Source organism: Aotus nancymaae, unplaced genomic scaffold (assembly GCF_030222135.1).
Source record: "Aotus nancymaae isolate 86718 unplaced genomic scaffold, 86718_ANA_hifiasm-v0.15.2.pri h1tg000002l, whole genome shotgun sequence".
Taxonomy (NCBI): domain Eukaryota; kingdom Metazoa; phylum Chordata; class Mammalia; order Primates; family Aotidae; genus Aotus; species Aotus nancymaae.
Window position 1 is genome coordinate 60,881,641 of NW_026988413.1, and position 16,052 is coordinate 60,897,692.

Below are 16,052 nucleotides of genomic sequence, written 5' to 3' on the forward strand. Positions count from 1 at the left end.
AAATGTGATGGGTACTATAACAATGATCAGAAAACATGAAAATGGCTCCAAAACTAGATAATGGGTGGAGGCTGCAAGAACTTTGAGGAGCAGGCGAGAGAAAGGATAGCTTGCCATAAACAGAGCATTAAGGGACATTCTGGTGAAAGCTCGTAAGAGAAGAGCTGTAAGGCAGGTCTGGAACTTCATAGTTATTATCTAAAAGGAAGTGACCAGAATGCTGGTGGAAATACTGGCAGTAAAGGCTATTCTGATGAGGTCTCAGAATTGAAGAAAAAGAAACTAAAAACTGGAGTAAAGATTATCCTTGTTAAATTGTGGCAAAGAACTTGATTTAATTGTGTCCATGCCCAGGGGCTTAAAAGAAGGTAGAATTTAAGGGTGATGAACGAGGATATCTGGCAGAAGATTTTCAGAATGAAATACTGAGGGACCCATGTGGCTACTTTTGGTTATTTACAGTAAGATCAGAGAATAAAGGAATGATTTAAAGATAAAAAATTATAATTGAAAGGGAAGCAGAACAAAAATATTTTTAAAAATTGCATTCTGGTCATGTAAAGAGTGAAAAGGCATCTTCAGGAGAAATTAGTACCCAAAGAAGGGAGCCAGATGCTCTTTATCAGGACAATGGGGGAAACTCTACAATTTGAGATCTTCATGGATGCCCCTCCCATCACAAGCCCAGAGCTCTAGGAGGGCAGAATGGTTTCTGGGGAAGGACCTGCAGCACCTTCCAAAAGCTTGCTGCCTGGACTCTGTTCCCTGCATTCTGGTGCAGTGCTCCTCAACCACCCCAGCTATGGCTCAACCTGGCCCAGCAGTAGCTTGGGACCACTGCTACAGAAGGCAAAAGCCTTAAGCTTGACAGCAGGCACATGTTGCTAATTCTGCAGGCTTATAGAAAGCAAGCATTCTGGAGGCATGGTAGTCTCCACCTAGATTTCAAAGAATGTGTCGGACAGCCTGGGGATCCAGACAGAGGTGGGTCCCCTCTGTTGCAGGGGTTGAGTCACTGCAGTGAGTCCCCACTAGGGTAGTGCATGGGAATTGTGACAGTGACTGAGATATGGCACAGGAAGTGGGACCAAGATTGAGACCCCAGAACTGTAGATCTACCAGCGTAGGAAAGTTACAGGCACCCAGTCCCACCCATGGGAGCAGCCACATGACCTGCACCCTGCAAAGCCATATAGGGATGGGGCTGCCTGAGGCCTTGGGAGTCCAATCCCCATACCAGTCCAATCCCCATCCTCACCCAGGATGTGAGACATGGAGTCAAAGGAGGTTATTCTAGCATTTTGAGACTTACTGTTGTTTTCCCTGTTGAATTTTGGACTTACCTGGGAAAAGTAACCCTTTAATTGTTACCCATTTTTCCTTTTTGGAATAGTAATGTCTACCCTGTATCTGTCCCACCATTGTATTTTGGAGGTAGATAACTTGAGTTCATAGACTCACAGTTGGAGTGAGTTTGCATCAGGATGAATTGTGCCTTGAGTCTCGCCCATGTCTGATTCAGATGAGACACTGGACTTTGAACTTTTGAGTTGATGCTGGAATAAATTAAGATTTTGGGGGCCATTGGAATAGAATGAATGTGTTTTGTGTGTGAGAAGGACATGAGTTTTAGGGGCCAGGGATGGAATGCTTTGGTTTCAATGTCCCCTCTAAAACTCTTGTTGAATTTTAACTTCAATTGTGATGCTGTGAACAAGTGGGACTTTTGAGAGGTGATAGATCATGAGGGCTCTGACTTCATTAATATATTAATGCTGTTATTGCAGGATAGGATTAATTTTTGTGAGAATGGGTTAGCTTTTGCCAGGGTGGTTTGTTATAAAAGCAAGCTGTCTTTCACACAAGCTTTCTTGCCTTTCTGCCATGGAGTAAATCAGCACGAAGGCCATTGACAGATGTCAATAACATGCTTTCAGACTTCTCAGCCTCCAGAATCATGTGCCAAATAAATCTCTTTCTTTAAAAATTACTCCAGTCTCAGGTAGTCTTTTATAGCAGCAGAAAACAGCCAAAGTCAGTGGTTATAGCTACAAGCAGATAAACAGGTTTAGGGTACAGGTATTAGGGGTGGAAAAATGGGTTTCATTTAGAATATGTTTAGTTTTACCTTTAAAGAATTCAAAAAGATGTTTTTATTAAAAAGGCATATATACATGTTTGACCTCTGTAGAGAATTGACAGGGATGATTGAGGGAGAAATATCATTATCAACCCTTTATAATACTGACAGTTGAATTTTTGGATATGGATTAAAAAGCTTAAAAGGACTGTGAAATACGAAGGAAAAAGCTTAGGAAGGAGAACTCCATGTCTGTGTTTCGGTCAGCTGTTACCAGGTCATGATCCAGTAGCAATACTGAAATAAATCTCTTATGACATTAAAATATTATTCTCTATTGAAATGAGATTAATGTTATTGACTCGCTAATTAATCATACCAGCATAGAAAAATTATGTGAAGATACACATCAGAATAAAAATTTAATATGAAAATTTCTAAGTATAACATAAGTATCTTTCTACTGGGTGTGGTGGCAGATGCCTGTAATCCCAGCTACTCAGGAGGCTGAGACAGGAGAATTGCTTGAACCCGGGAGGTGGAGGTTGTGGTGAGCCAAGATAGCACCATTGCACTCCAGCCTGGGAAACAAAAGTAAAACTCCATCTCAAAAAATAAAAAAAAAAAAAAGAATTTTTCTTTATCAGAGCAAGACCAAATTACAATAGAGGCAACCTGGGAAAAATTATTGCTTCTTATATCTTAGGTTCTTCAACTTTAAAATGAGGAATGGTGATGAATACCTTCTAGTCCTATGAATTCAAGCAGGGCTGAATTAGAATCTAGGTTTTGCCACTTTTTGGCAGTGAGCCTCCATCACTGGCTTTAAACTTCTTAATGCATTTAACCATCTTATTCTTGCAGTTTCTTAGACCAGGCAGGGGAATGAAATATCATCAACATAACTAGGCAAAATAATATAAAGTAGGTGACATTTGTCTATCTTGGCATCTTTGTTTACAATTTTAATTTTTAAGGACATCAAATTGTATTTATATATTCCCATCTTAATAGTTTACTTTCAATGTGCAATGAGCATATAGTCACTTTTTTAAAAGTAAAAAAATAACAGGGCACAGTCCTATTATTTGATATATAATTTTGTAATTCTAGCTCAAAGATAGGTCATGGTTTTGCTTTCGTCTTGCCTTTGAGAAGAGTGGGTAATGTTTGAATTATATTTTAATTACTAGAGTTGGTTTTAGTTGTTGGGTTCTCAGTATGATTATCTTCATGTCACTCAATATTTTTCTTCATGTCACTACTTTTTTTAGAAATAACAGCATAGATACATAGTATTTAATAACAAAAGACAAGAAGCATTACTTTTTTCATCTTTAATTCTTGGCAATATACCTTCTTTAATAATTTTCATCTAGTGGTTATTCTGTAACATTTTATATGTCTTTATTTCTATTAATGGATTAGTGTGTCTATTAGTGGATAAATTAAAAACTTAAAAAAATTATGCATCTTATCTTGACAAAAAGCTTTTCTTTTCTACACAACTTATTGCTTTTATTTCTTTTTATTCTTTTGAGAGCAATTAGAAATTTTTTTCTTTTTAAGTATAACTTTTCATTATTTTAATGTGATATATTTAATCTTCCCACTCTATACTCCTTATGCATTATCTCATTTTTAATCATTTCATATTATTTAAAATTCTACAAATATATTTAATATAGTATCCAGAATTCACTTTATTTTGCTGAGTATTCTCATGTTAATTTATTTTAGATTTTGACATAAATTTTTTTTTTTTCATCAATGTAGATGTCTTTCTACTTACTTAGTGGGACAGAATCCATCAAATTCAAGTCCTTTATCATTTATATTCTTACACATGTATAGAAATATTCATTAATCAAATTTGCCATATATACCAAATACTGTTTTAAAGACATAAAATAAATTGCTCTGTATCTAAATATGTAATGAGCAGAAGATAAACTTTCTTTGATGATTTATAACAGAGGTGGTTAAATTTTTCTGTAAATCCAGGTAACAACTGTTTCAGGCTTTATGGACAAAAGGAAAAATTGGGGATATTGTATAGATTTTCATATAGTGAGAGAAAGCATTTTCATTTTTTATTGACAAAATTAAAAATATAATATTTGAGTATGATTTTTTGTAATATTAGTCAACTAATAAAGAGACTTAAATTCTTTTTTTGGAGGCATGATATTTCCCATAAATAATGTTCAAAGTTAGTGTTCCCTATCATTAAATTGGTTGCAAATGTTCATTCATATAAAGCATTTTTTATTTAAAAAAAAGCTTGAGAGTCATACAAACTGAGACAGTAAACCAGATGTGATCTATGGGCTATAGTTTGCCACTGCCTGAGTTAAAGGATGGTTCAACAAAATGTGAACATTTTAAAAATAGTTGAGGATGTTGAAAAATTTTAGTTTTTGTTATGCAACTTAATGAAATATAACAGTAATGAAACCCAATACTATGGCTATAGACACATCTACAGAATTGTGCTCTAAATGTTGTACTTTTTATAAACTTCATGCTTGATTACCTCTGCAGTAAGTCAGAAGTGATTGCAGGCAAATGAAAGGGGACTGGTCTGCAGATGAATTATGTTGATATACTACCTAGTTTTCCCTCAGGATTAAGAGCTGTTCTGCCAGTTCTCTGATTCCTTTTCATGATTCTAAACACTTCTAAAACAACTACACAGAGAGGAAATTATTTGTAAACATTTCATCCCATTTTTCTAGAGAAATAAGAAAAATAATATAGAGAGACTTCTCATGATGTGGATCACCTATGTCGCCCATCAATGTAATGAGGTGCAAGGAGCCCTGACCACAAAACTTTCTATCTGCTTAGCTGGGAATATGACTACTACACAAAACTTCAGCTCTGGCCACATGATGAAAATCAAGTCTCTCTCTTTCCCAGTAATTTATAGAGTATTACTAATCTTTAAGAGAAACCAAGGCGATGCAGGGTTAAGCTTCTCTTTTATTCCTCGTTTTATGCCAGTCTATTAGCCAGGATATGTCCTTATTACTAAGACTTTTTACTTTTGACCTACAGATTTGGCTTCAATATATTGTCCTTCAAATCTGAGGCTGACCTCAGTAACCTGGCCAGCTCCTATTTTCTCTAAGGCCAGTGTGCTTCTCTCAGGATCGGAGGCTATCTATGAGCCTCAGGCTTGAAACCAAGGCACTGCTGACTACTTTGGACCTTGGACACTGCATTCTGGCCTGTCTTCTTGAACCTCCACAGTCTGGCCAACATCAGAATCTCGCTACTGCAGCACCTTCCTAGTGCTCCAAAATGATGCCCCTCAAATGCCTATCTATCCTCTGGGACCAGTAAATGAGCAAGTTTTCTCTAATAAAACAATTCAGAAAACTATAGTAAAAAACACATTGTTACACACACATATATATATACACACACATATATATGTATAAACATTTACATATATACATATATACTATATATGTAACTATTTTACATATATACATATATACTATATATGTAACTATGTTATATATAAAGCATTTATATATATATAACATAGTTATATAAAGCATTTATATATATAACATAGTTATACATATAGTATATATGTATATAGTAAAGTATATATGTATATAGTAAAATTAAAGGGCATTTCAACCTCAAAAATGGAAAGGACATCACAACACACACACAGACACACACACACACACATCTATGTTATATATATAAATATATATATTTAAAATATAAAATATAATATAAAATATAAAAAAATATATATATAACATAGATGTGTGTGTGTGTGTTTATATATATAACATAGATGTGTGTGTGTGTGTGTGTGTTGTGATGTCCTTTCCATTTTTGAGGTTGATATGCCCTTTAATTTGTGAAATAATGTTGGTATTAGGTGTTTAATATTTAAGTCTTTAGTTGAAAAAGTAAGTTGGAAATCATGTTTGCCTAAAGTTTTACGATTTTACTAGAGCATAAAATCCCAAAGTCATAGAAAGGGGGAAGGACAGTTCTGGATAATTACAGTTAGCTCATTATAGTTCTCACAGACACTGATGGCTGGTCCACTTCCACTTGTTGCCAATTATTCTGCTATTTGAGTCCCAAGTCCATTTGTAAGACTGCACTTTGTCCCATAGCCTGAAGAGTGCACCATTTCCAAGGATGGCTGTTTGATAAGGAGTTACTTTCCATATTTTACCAATCTAGTTACTGATGACTCAAGACTTAAGTGACTTGCTTCAAGTGACAGGACTACATGGTCAATCAATGCCAAAGTGGGGGCTAACATGAATGGTAGCAATTCAGCAAGTGCCTACAAATCAGAGTGGCCGAATCTATTTATCACATCCAATTCTGTTACAGGAAATAGGCTTGATGAAATACAATAACTTAATCCACCCAGAAACAACTTACCCTATCCATCCATCAAGCAAGATGTCACCTTCACATTTTTTATTTCAAAATAACTTCCTTGTAGAAACTTTTTGTATTTGCCTAAACATCTTTTCATGTTTTACTTTCCTATAAACTTGTGGTGGTCCTCATGTAGTCAAGTAGAAACAATATTAGGATTCCATTAGCCAAGTATTAACATGATATATAGGTTAATATGCATTTACATGTATTTTTATTCATTACACATTTTTATTAATTATTAGCACAATAAGTATAATATTTACCCTTGCAATTATGTTTTATTGTTATGTAGGTAACTGAAAACAATTTTTACTGGCTGCATTTTAGAACAGCCTTTCTGCTACATTTTCCCACAGATGCAAATGCCTTTAGATAAGCCTCATCTTAGACGTATATTATGCAGTGGGGTCACTATTCAAGAGCTGAAAATACCTCATAGATGAATATAAATTTTAGATTAAAAATGGTTTAGGAAGTGCCAACACTTTCAATTCCCCAAATGCTTCAGATTAATCATGATCAAGTCCATAGTGGGAGACTGAAGGACAATTGCAAGAATGTTGTTTAGCTACTTGGAGAGGATTCATTACCTCAGACATTATTTGACATAAAAACAGATGTACCTCTGTCATTGTTTTGACCTCTCCAACAAGATGAACAACTAGGCTGATACACTTATTGATTAGAGCAAAACTCATTCCGTCAGAAATGGACAATACATGCACACCAGTGTAAATGAAGAATTAACTTCCAAGTCGATTGGCTATGAATCTGGAGTCCGAAACAACACAACTAGCTGACTGGCAGTGCTACCTTTTTATTGTAGGTACACAGATAAAATGACTGCCTGCATTCCACAGCAGGCAATATTTTATTAGTATGGGTAGTTTTATATGAAGCCTGTAAATCAAATATGCCAAACTTGGTCTGCATTCTAAGGATGTTGAATATTGAAAGTGTTCATCATTTTGCAATTAGCTTGCCTCTGCTTTTTTCTCTAAACGTAACATGAAGTATTTGTGAGTGTTAGTGTGCTTATTGAACAGTTGATTTAGATGTTCTTTCACATTTATTGATATTTATCATATTTATATAATATCACCTTACAAAAAGGGTTCCATTAGTAAAATGTTAAAATAAAGGGAGAATAGGGGGAGGTGAGGGTGAAATAATTACCTAATGGTTATAATGTACACTATTTGGGTGACGTTTGCACTAAAACACAGACTTCATCACTTGATAATATACCCATGTAACCAAACTGGGCTTGTATATCCCAAATCTATAGTATGTATTAATTAAATGTAATTATAATTTTATATATATTTAATCTATTACATACATATTAAAAACTTGTTTAAGGTAGCTGGGAACAATTTTTAAAACTCACTAGTTCTAAACTCTTTTCAAACCCTTCTGTGAATTCTATTTTTCATCATTTCTAAGGACTGGAAAAAATAAAGCAACTGACAAATATTTAATACAAGTTGGTTATATATGACTGGGTGAAGGGGAGGAGAAATATTTTCCTTACCTCTCCTAGGTTCATGGCTGAAGGCCTAATAACAAAAGGGCAGATTAACAAGAGAAAAGCGTACACATTTATTTAATGTAAGTTGTACTTCACATGGGAGCCTTGACAAGGAAAGGAAGACCTAAAAAAGCAGTTAAACTTGTGTATGTTTGATAATAGGTTTGATGAAGAATAAATAGTCACGGAGAAACATGGTTGGAGGGCAAAAGTTATGATCTACTGATAATAAATTGGGGGAAACATAGCAAGGCCCATTTGTTCAGATTCTTTTTGTATCCCTATGTCTTCAGAAACAAGGACATCCCATTCCTCTGGCTATAGGGTGGGCACCTCTCACATGAGGGTCTTTTGACTTGCTTCAGGGGAAAATTTTAAAATTCTTCTTAGGTTTTATGACATGCTCCCAGGGAGAAAGGCAAGGAGAAGTTGATAGTGAACTTCCTGCCTCTGCTGTTTTCCCAAATGCCGTTTTGGGGTAACATATCCTGAACTCCATCACTAGGTAAGGACCAGGAATCATTCAGTAACTTCTCTGAATAAACGAAATTAAGGTAAATGCATCTGTATGTATGTATGTATGTGTGTGTGTGTGTGTGTATGTATGTGTGCATTTGTGTGTGTGTGTCTTGGGAAAAGGACAGTGGGAAAGCAGGACAGAATGGTGGAGTCTGGATGTTTCCATATATTTTCATTTCTTCTAAAATACCCTTTCTCTAATCAAGTAGAAACAACATTAGTTGCATGAATATACATATGTACACACACACATATAAACAAACATATGACTAGACTTCTAGTCTTCTTCCCATCTAAAAGTTATAAAGGGGAAGAATGATGTGTGTTTTTTCTGGAGTGAAAAATTTATATCAGAGATACACGAATCAATCAGTAGATTTTTCAAAATGACTTCATAAGAACAATTTTTGTGCTAACTCATACGCTATAAATATTAGATGTGCCATACTGAAATTGCTTTTTTTCCATAGAGATTTGCTGATAAATGCAAATTCCTCAGCATGCTAAATGCAGACTTTCTGCAGTGGTAAATGTCATTAACCATTGCTCTGCCACTTAGTGATTTCCTCAGTCTATGTAGGAGCTATGCCCTTTTAGTAGATATCACAAAAAGAAGAAAGTTCTCAACTTGTCTTTCCTGAAAGGCTCAATTTTCTTCCATATAATAAAAGTAAAAGTTGTTTAATTAGAAACGCCACTTAATAGCAATGATTATTAATTTATTTTAAATGAAAAAATTATAAATAATAAAGATGCTCTCAAGACACAAGAGACCATTCATGAAATTTGGAAATACTTTTGAAAATTAAGAATAATTTTTAGACAATTTCTCCATCAGCATCCAATTATTCCACCTTCTTTAACAGCATTCAACATAAAAGTATAAAATTTATCGTATAATCAGGATCACAGTTGTAAAAATGAACCACGTGTAGATATTTTTTCCCTATGTGAGTTAAACTTGTTTGCAGCACAGCTAATTTATATATGCCATTCTTCTCAACTGTTGAAATTCTTCCTACAGTTGCTTTAACTACAGGGTTTGTTAAGAATTTTAGAGGTGGCAGAAGAAATTTTGTAGAAACAATGCTGAAATATTCTTTGGCCGTTTCTTTCAGATGAAGACATTTTGATCATAAGTGAGATATGGTGTCCTGATGTTATCAGTAGTACTACTTCTCATGATTTATATATCTACATCACTTTTTTTTTTTTTTTTTTTGAGACGGAGTTTCGCTCTTGTTACCCAGGCTGGAGTGCAATGGCGCGATCTCGGCTCACGACAACCTCCGCCTCCTGGGTTCAGGCAATTCTCCTGCCTCAGCCTCCCAAGTAGCTGGGATTACAGGCACGCGCCACCGTGCCCAGCTAATTTTTTGTATTTTTAGCAGAGACGGGGTTTCACCATGTTGACCAGGATGGTCTCGATCTCTTGACCTCGTGATCCACCCGCCTCGGCCTCCCAAAGTGCTGGGATTACAGACGTGAGCCACCGCGCCCGGCCCTCTACATCACTTTAATGTAGAAAATGTTTCCATTTATATTTCTCATTTGATCTTTACAATAAACTAATGACATAGAGGGATAGGTAAGTAAAGAGAATATTTATTATCATTGACAAACAAGTAAGGAATTGAAACAGATAATTTTAGAGCTTTATCCAGGGTCTTATTTTGAGAAACAGTAGAGCAGAAACTGACTCATGGACTAGTCTTTCGCTTCTCACTCTAGTGTCTTCCATCATACTAAGCTGTCAACTTCCAAGCTTATTAAAGGGCACTTAGGCACTGCTGTTGATTCATTAGGGTTTTCATTTTAATCACATTGCACCAGTTTTAAATGAAAGAAACATATGAGATAATCTAAGACATTTGTGGTGATGAAGAGAAGAAAGGTGGAGGCTAGAAAATATTCCGACGGTGTAGTATTACAAGTCTGGATCATGTACCAGAAGACCACAAAGAAGTTAAAGTATTTGGAATTTATATATTTTCATAATTTTATGGAAACCTAAATTACTCTCTTTTAAAAAATTTCTCCTCTTACCTTTCTCTCACTAATTTTTTGGAAAAACTGTTTATTAAGTCCTCTTCTGATTTTTCTTTCACCTTCACAGATAAAAGACTTTAACTCTATTATTTCACGGCTTTCATCACTGCAGCCTGATTAATGAGAGAATGCATAATCTGGAAAGGCTAGAAGGGTTGCAGATATAGGTTGATTTGTCTCTCTTAAGAGATATCTTAAAATATATATTTATTATCATTGATAAATAAGGAATTGAAAGAGAATTTAAGAGATTTGTCTCTCTCTGTCTATATAGGTCTTAAAACGTATATTTATCATTGACAAGGAATTGAAACAGAATTTAAGAGATTTGTCTCGCTATATATATCTTAAAATATATCTTATCATTGATAAATAAGGAATAGAAAAGAATGTAACAGATTTGTCTCTATAATCTTAAAATATATATTTATTATTGATAAGGAACTGAAACAGAATTTAAGAGATTTCTCTCTCTCTCTCTCTCTATATATATACACACACACATATCTTTAAATATGTTTATTATCATTGATAAACAAATAAGGAATTGAAACAAAGAATTTAAGAGATTTACCCAGGGTCACATTCTGAGAAGCAGTAGAGCAAAGACTCATTGACTAGTCTTTTGGTTCTATCTCTGGTGTCTTCCATAATGTTAAGCTGCTAATACAGTCAATTTCCAAGTGGAGAGTAAAAACAGAGAGCACCTTGCTTTTTGAAAAGATCACATTTTTTCCTTAAGATCGATTCCCAGAAGAAATTAGGGTAGAAAGATATAGTTTTTAGTGATAAAAGTTTTTATCAAATCTGGTTCAATTTAATTTTCATAAGCGGTGTTTGAATATGCCAATTTCTCTGAGCCTTTGGTATCATCTGTATTATGCTAATGTGCTAGAAGAATACATTAATTCATTGAATTAGTTGGCTTTTCCTTTATATTTGTGAGTCTAAACTATTTATTAATCAATAATCAATATTTTCTCTTTTATAATTTCTTTCATGTATTGATTTATTCAACAATACTTACTGAATGCTTATTCTTTGCCAGATACTGCTTGAAACTAAGAATTTAAAGTTGAGAAGAAAGTCGTTACTTTCAAACAGTTTACAATCTGCTGGGTATAGGAAAGCAAAGGGAGGCAAAAATAATTTGCTTGTATTCATCTTTCTCCTGCTATAAATAAATTGTTACTAAGTAGTTCCCATTATCTGACAAAATATAATCCAAGAACTTTCTTTTAGGCATTATTGCAAAGCAAATAAAGCACATACTGTTAAAATGAGCTGAAAGGATTAAATGAGCATAAAGGTGCTGAAATATAAAGCATTAGATTTTAATGGACAATGTCAAATGAGCAAAATGATTATATACAATCAAAAAATGCAAATGATTAATAATCTCTTCTCTTTTATAAAACTGTCAAGTCTTCTTTTGTGATATTAGATTCAACGATTTTTTTTTTCTGCACAATTTTCTTTCTTTCCGAAATGCTTCACTACTATCACATCTATTTAAAATAACTACCATCAGCATTCTATTCATTATATTCAATAATCACTTTTTGGACACTGCAATTTGAAGAGCTAGAATAATTATGTAACATTTAAGTCTATAGATCTCTCTTGGAACACACTGGAGCTAATACTTAACATTTGTATTATTGTTTATGATTTACTAAACACATTCAGTATAAAAATGTCTTGGACTCTGCAGCAAGACATGAGAGGGAGAGATGATGAATCAGTCCTCATTCAGACACATGGTCATGGAAAGAGAGCCAAAAGTCTCTAGTGAGACACAGTCTCCAAAAATCTCTTTGTAAACTTCCTTTCTGCCTATCTTCAGCTTTTTCTCCCTAAATATCTCTGTGCCTCACCATTGCTATTTCCTGTTCAATTAGCATCTTTCCTATGATTGACTAGAACATTTCTACCAATTTCCAAGTTCCATATCTATATCTTTCCAAAATTTTTCTTGTCTCCATCTTTCTTCATATTTTGGGCAAATTAATTTATTTCTGTATGTTCTCAAAGCATTTTCTAACTCCTCTTAGCCATCTACAAGTGGTAATACTGCAGTATGTTTTCTGTTCCTCTCTCCCTGTTGCCAGGAATTCAGCACCTGGGGGAACATTTGCTGACTGTTAACAGCAGATGTGAATAATTGAACTAATTACACAGGTTTGGAGTAGTGAATGTTAAGGTAGAGGTGACAGTTCCTTTGGACATATCTGTAGTGCTGAGTGTACACGTCCTGGGGAAGACAGAAAAAGAACATAACAGAGGGTCAACAATAAGCCTGTTTCAGATCCCATTCACAAAAGTTTATTTGTTGGAAAATACTAAGGATCTTATAATGATAAAATCCTTTTTATTTTCATAAGGAAATGCCATTGTAACAAGCTGAGCTCCAGGGCTTTTTAACACCATTTTTCATAATCTGAAAACTGTGTATGAAGATAAAAATAGAAAATATTTTAATTCCCTACGAGAAAATTTAGTTCATTTTAATTTTTGATAAAAATATTTATAAAAATTTGATAAAAATTAAAATATTGGAAACATTTGCCTTAAAATTGGCAACAAGAGATGAATGTGTAATATCTCTTATTTAATATTTTTATGGCTATACTTGCTGGTGCAATCTGAAAAGATGAAACAAGTAAAATTAGAAAGGAAGAGTCTACTTTTGACTAAAAGGAGGTAATAAAGACCAGATTTACTCCGTTGTCTTGTGATGGACACACCCTAGGTTTACACCCAATAAATCATATAATTTTCCTCCCCTTGAGTCCATACTGGACCTGTGATCTGCTTCAAGTGAATAGAACATGGGAAAGATAAAGGGATTTTACAGATACAGTTAAGGTTCCAAATCAGTTGGGTCTGAGTGAATCAAAAAGGAGATTGTCATGGCTGGACTTGACTTTATAAAGTTGCCCAATAAGTAATGTTGTAAGAGAAACGCATAGCAAGGAACTGCAGGTGATTTCTAGGAGCTGAGAGCAGCCCTTGGATGAGAGATGGAAGAAAACAGGGATCTCAGCCTCCAGCTGCAAGGAATTGAATTCTATCAATGACCACATGAGCTTGGAAGAAGACATCCAGGTCCAGAAGAGAACTCAGTCCTGCCAACATCTTGACTTTAAGCATGTGAGACCTTGACCAGAGAACACTATTATACCATACCTAGATTTTTGGCCCATGGAAACTGTGAGATAATACATATATGTGTTGTTTTAAGCTACTAACTTTGTGGTAATTTATTGTACAGCAATAGAAATTAATACACACTTCAAATAACTAGAAATCTGACAAAATGTATGAAATAATTTAGTTGCCTGGAGAATAAGCGATACACAGCAATGTGATTCCCAGGGAAGAAAAAATTTAAACAGGTGCCTGCAGTCTCCCTGAATTAAGGAGACAGGTCAGAGTTCAGGGATGCTAATACAGCTGGATTTTACAGGGTACAGTACTGAGGGACAATTATTGCATGAAGAGAGAAAGAGCTCTGGATATTTGCAGAGGTCTTTCTGAATATTTAGCTAAATACTAATCTGCTCACACAGACATCGGCATAGTTTGTGCTCCACGGTAGAAAGACCTTCTAATACATGAGCATTGGGTGGAATCTTCAGCAGGGCATCGCGTCAGTAATGGGGCCAAATTAACCCTAGGATAATGGCTGCTCTGGACCTGCCCTGCCAAGGTTTAAAGTGAGCCTTGAAAGATTTTTTACCTATTTTAATTAAATGCCTACCAAAACAAAACCCAATACTATCTTAAGAAATACAACAAAATCCAGCAACTAACCAAGTAAAAATAACAATATCTGGCATCTAGTAAAAAATTACCAGGTAGCAAAGAAGCAAGAAAATATATTCCATAATTAGGAGAAAAATTATTAATAGAAAGCAGCCATGAAATGACAGAGATAGTGGAAGAGACAAACAGATTAGCAGACATTTAAACAGCTGTTCCACATTATGTAGCTATTCTGTGTTTAAGAAAGTAGAAGAAAACATAGGCCCTTTTCGGCCTCAGCCCACCTGCACCCACGTGAATAAACAGCCATGTTGCTCACACAAAGCCTGTCTAGGGAGTCTCTTCATTCAAAGTGCGTGTTTTAACATTTGGTGCTGGAAATCTGGGACAGGGGAACTCCTAGGGGAGACCAAACCCCCGTCCCTGTTCTTGCGCTCCCTCCGTGAGGAGATCTACCTACTGAACTGGGGTCATCGGACAAGCCCACAGACGCACACCACCGGCTATTTGGAAAGTCAACTGTCCGACTCATGTTGCTGTTCCCAGGGCTCCTAAAGCTCCAATCCTGAGCTTGGCGGCTGAAGACTAACACAGCCCGAGCATCTCGGAAGCCCCCTGGACCATCACGGACGCCGAACTTTGGGTGACTCATGGTGGAGGGTAAGTCCATTCCCTTCTTAATCAACACAGAGGCCACTCACCCCATGCTGCCTTCTTTTCAAGGACCTGTCTCCTTGGCCTCCATAACTGTTGTGGGAATTAACGGCAAGGCCTCCAGGCCTCTCAAAACTCCACAAGTCTGGCGTCAATTAGGCCAGCACTCCTTTCCACATTCTTTCCCAATCATCCTCACTTGTCCAGTTCCCCTGTTAGGCCGAGATATCCTAGCAAAATTGTCTACCTCCTTGACCATTCCTGGGCTACAGCCACACCACATTGCCACCCCCCTCCCTGAACCAGAACCTCCTTCAATAGCTCCCCTTATGTCCCCCTCCCTTTACCCTAGGGTGTAAAACACCACCTTCTCATCCATTGCTACAAGTCACTCACCCCTCATCATCCCCTTAAAACCTAACCACCCTTACCCTGCCCAGTGCCAGCACCTCATCCCACAACAGGCTTTAAAAGGCATAAAGCCTGTTATCATCCGTCTATTACAACATGCCCTTTTAATTCACCCTCCTGCTTCTTCAGCATCTATACTCAAAGAGGTATCGAGTATCCCCTTCCAAAGCCCAAATTTCTTCCCCTATCCTAGCTATCCAAAAAGCCAATCAAATTCTACAAACTAGTCCAAGAACTCTGCCTCATCAATCAGATTGTACTTCCCATCCACCTAGTTGTATCAAACCCCTATACCCTCCTATCTTCCATACGCCGTTCCACAACTCACTATTCTGTTTTTAACCTCAAAAATGCTTTTTCTAAATCCCAAATTTCTTTCCCATCTGTTACAATCTTTCGCCAGCATACGCGTGCTCTGCCAACCGTATCCAGTTAATTTCCCAAAGCCCAACCCCATCCACTAAACAACAGCTTCTCTCCTTCCTAGGCATTGTAGAATACTTTTGTGTCTGAATACCAGGTTTTTGCCCCATAACCAAACAACTTTATAAACCTACAAAAGGAAACTTAGCTGATCCCATAAACCAAAAATTTTTCCCCCATTCTTCC

The 16,052-nt window shown here is 35.9% G+C and overlaps 1 pseudogene; it reads right to left on the reverse strand.

The window, feature by feature from the left end:
• LOC110569006 (bifunctional methylenetetrahydrofolate dehydrogenase/cyclohydrolase, mitochondrial-like) overlaps window positions 1–15,030 on the reverse strand; it is a 46,424-nt pseudogene extending 31,394 nt beyond the window's left edge.
• Window positions 15,031–16,052: the final 1,022 nt, after the last annotated feature.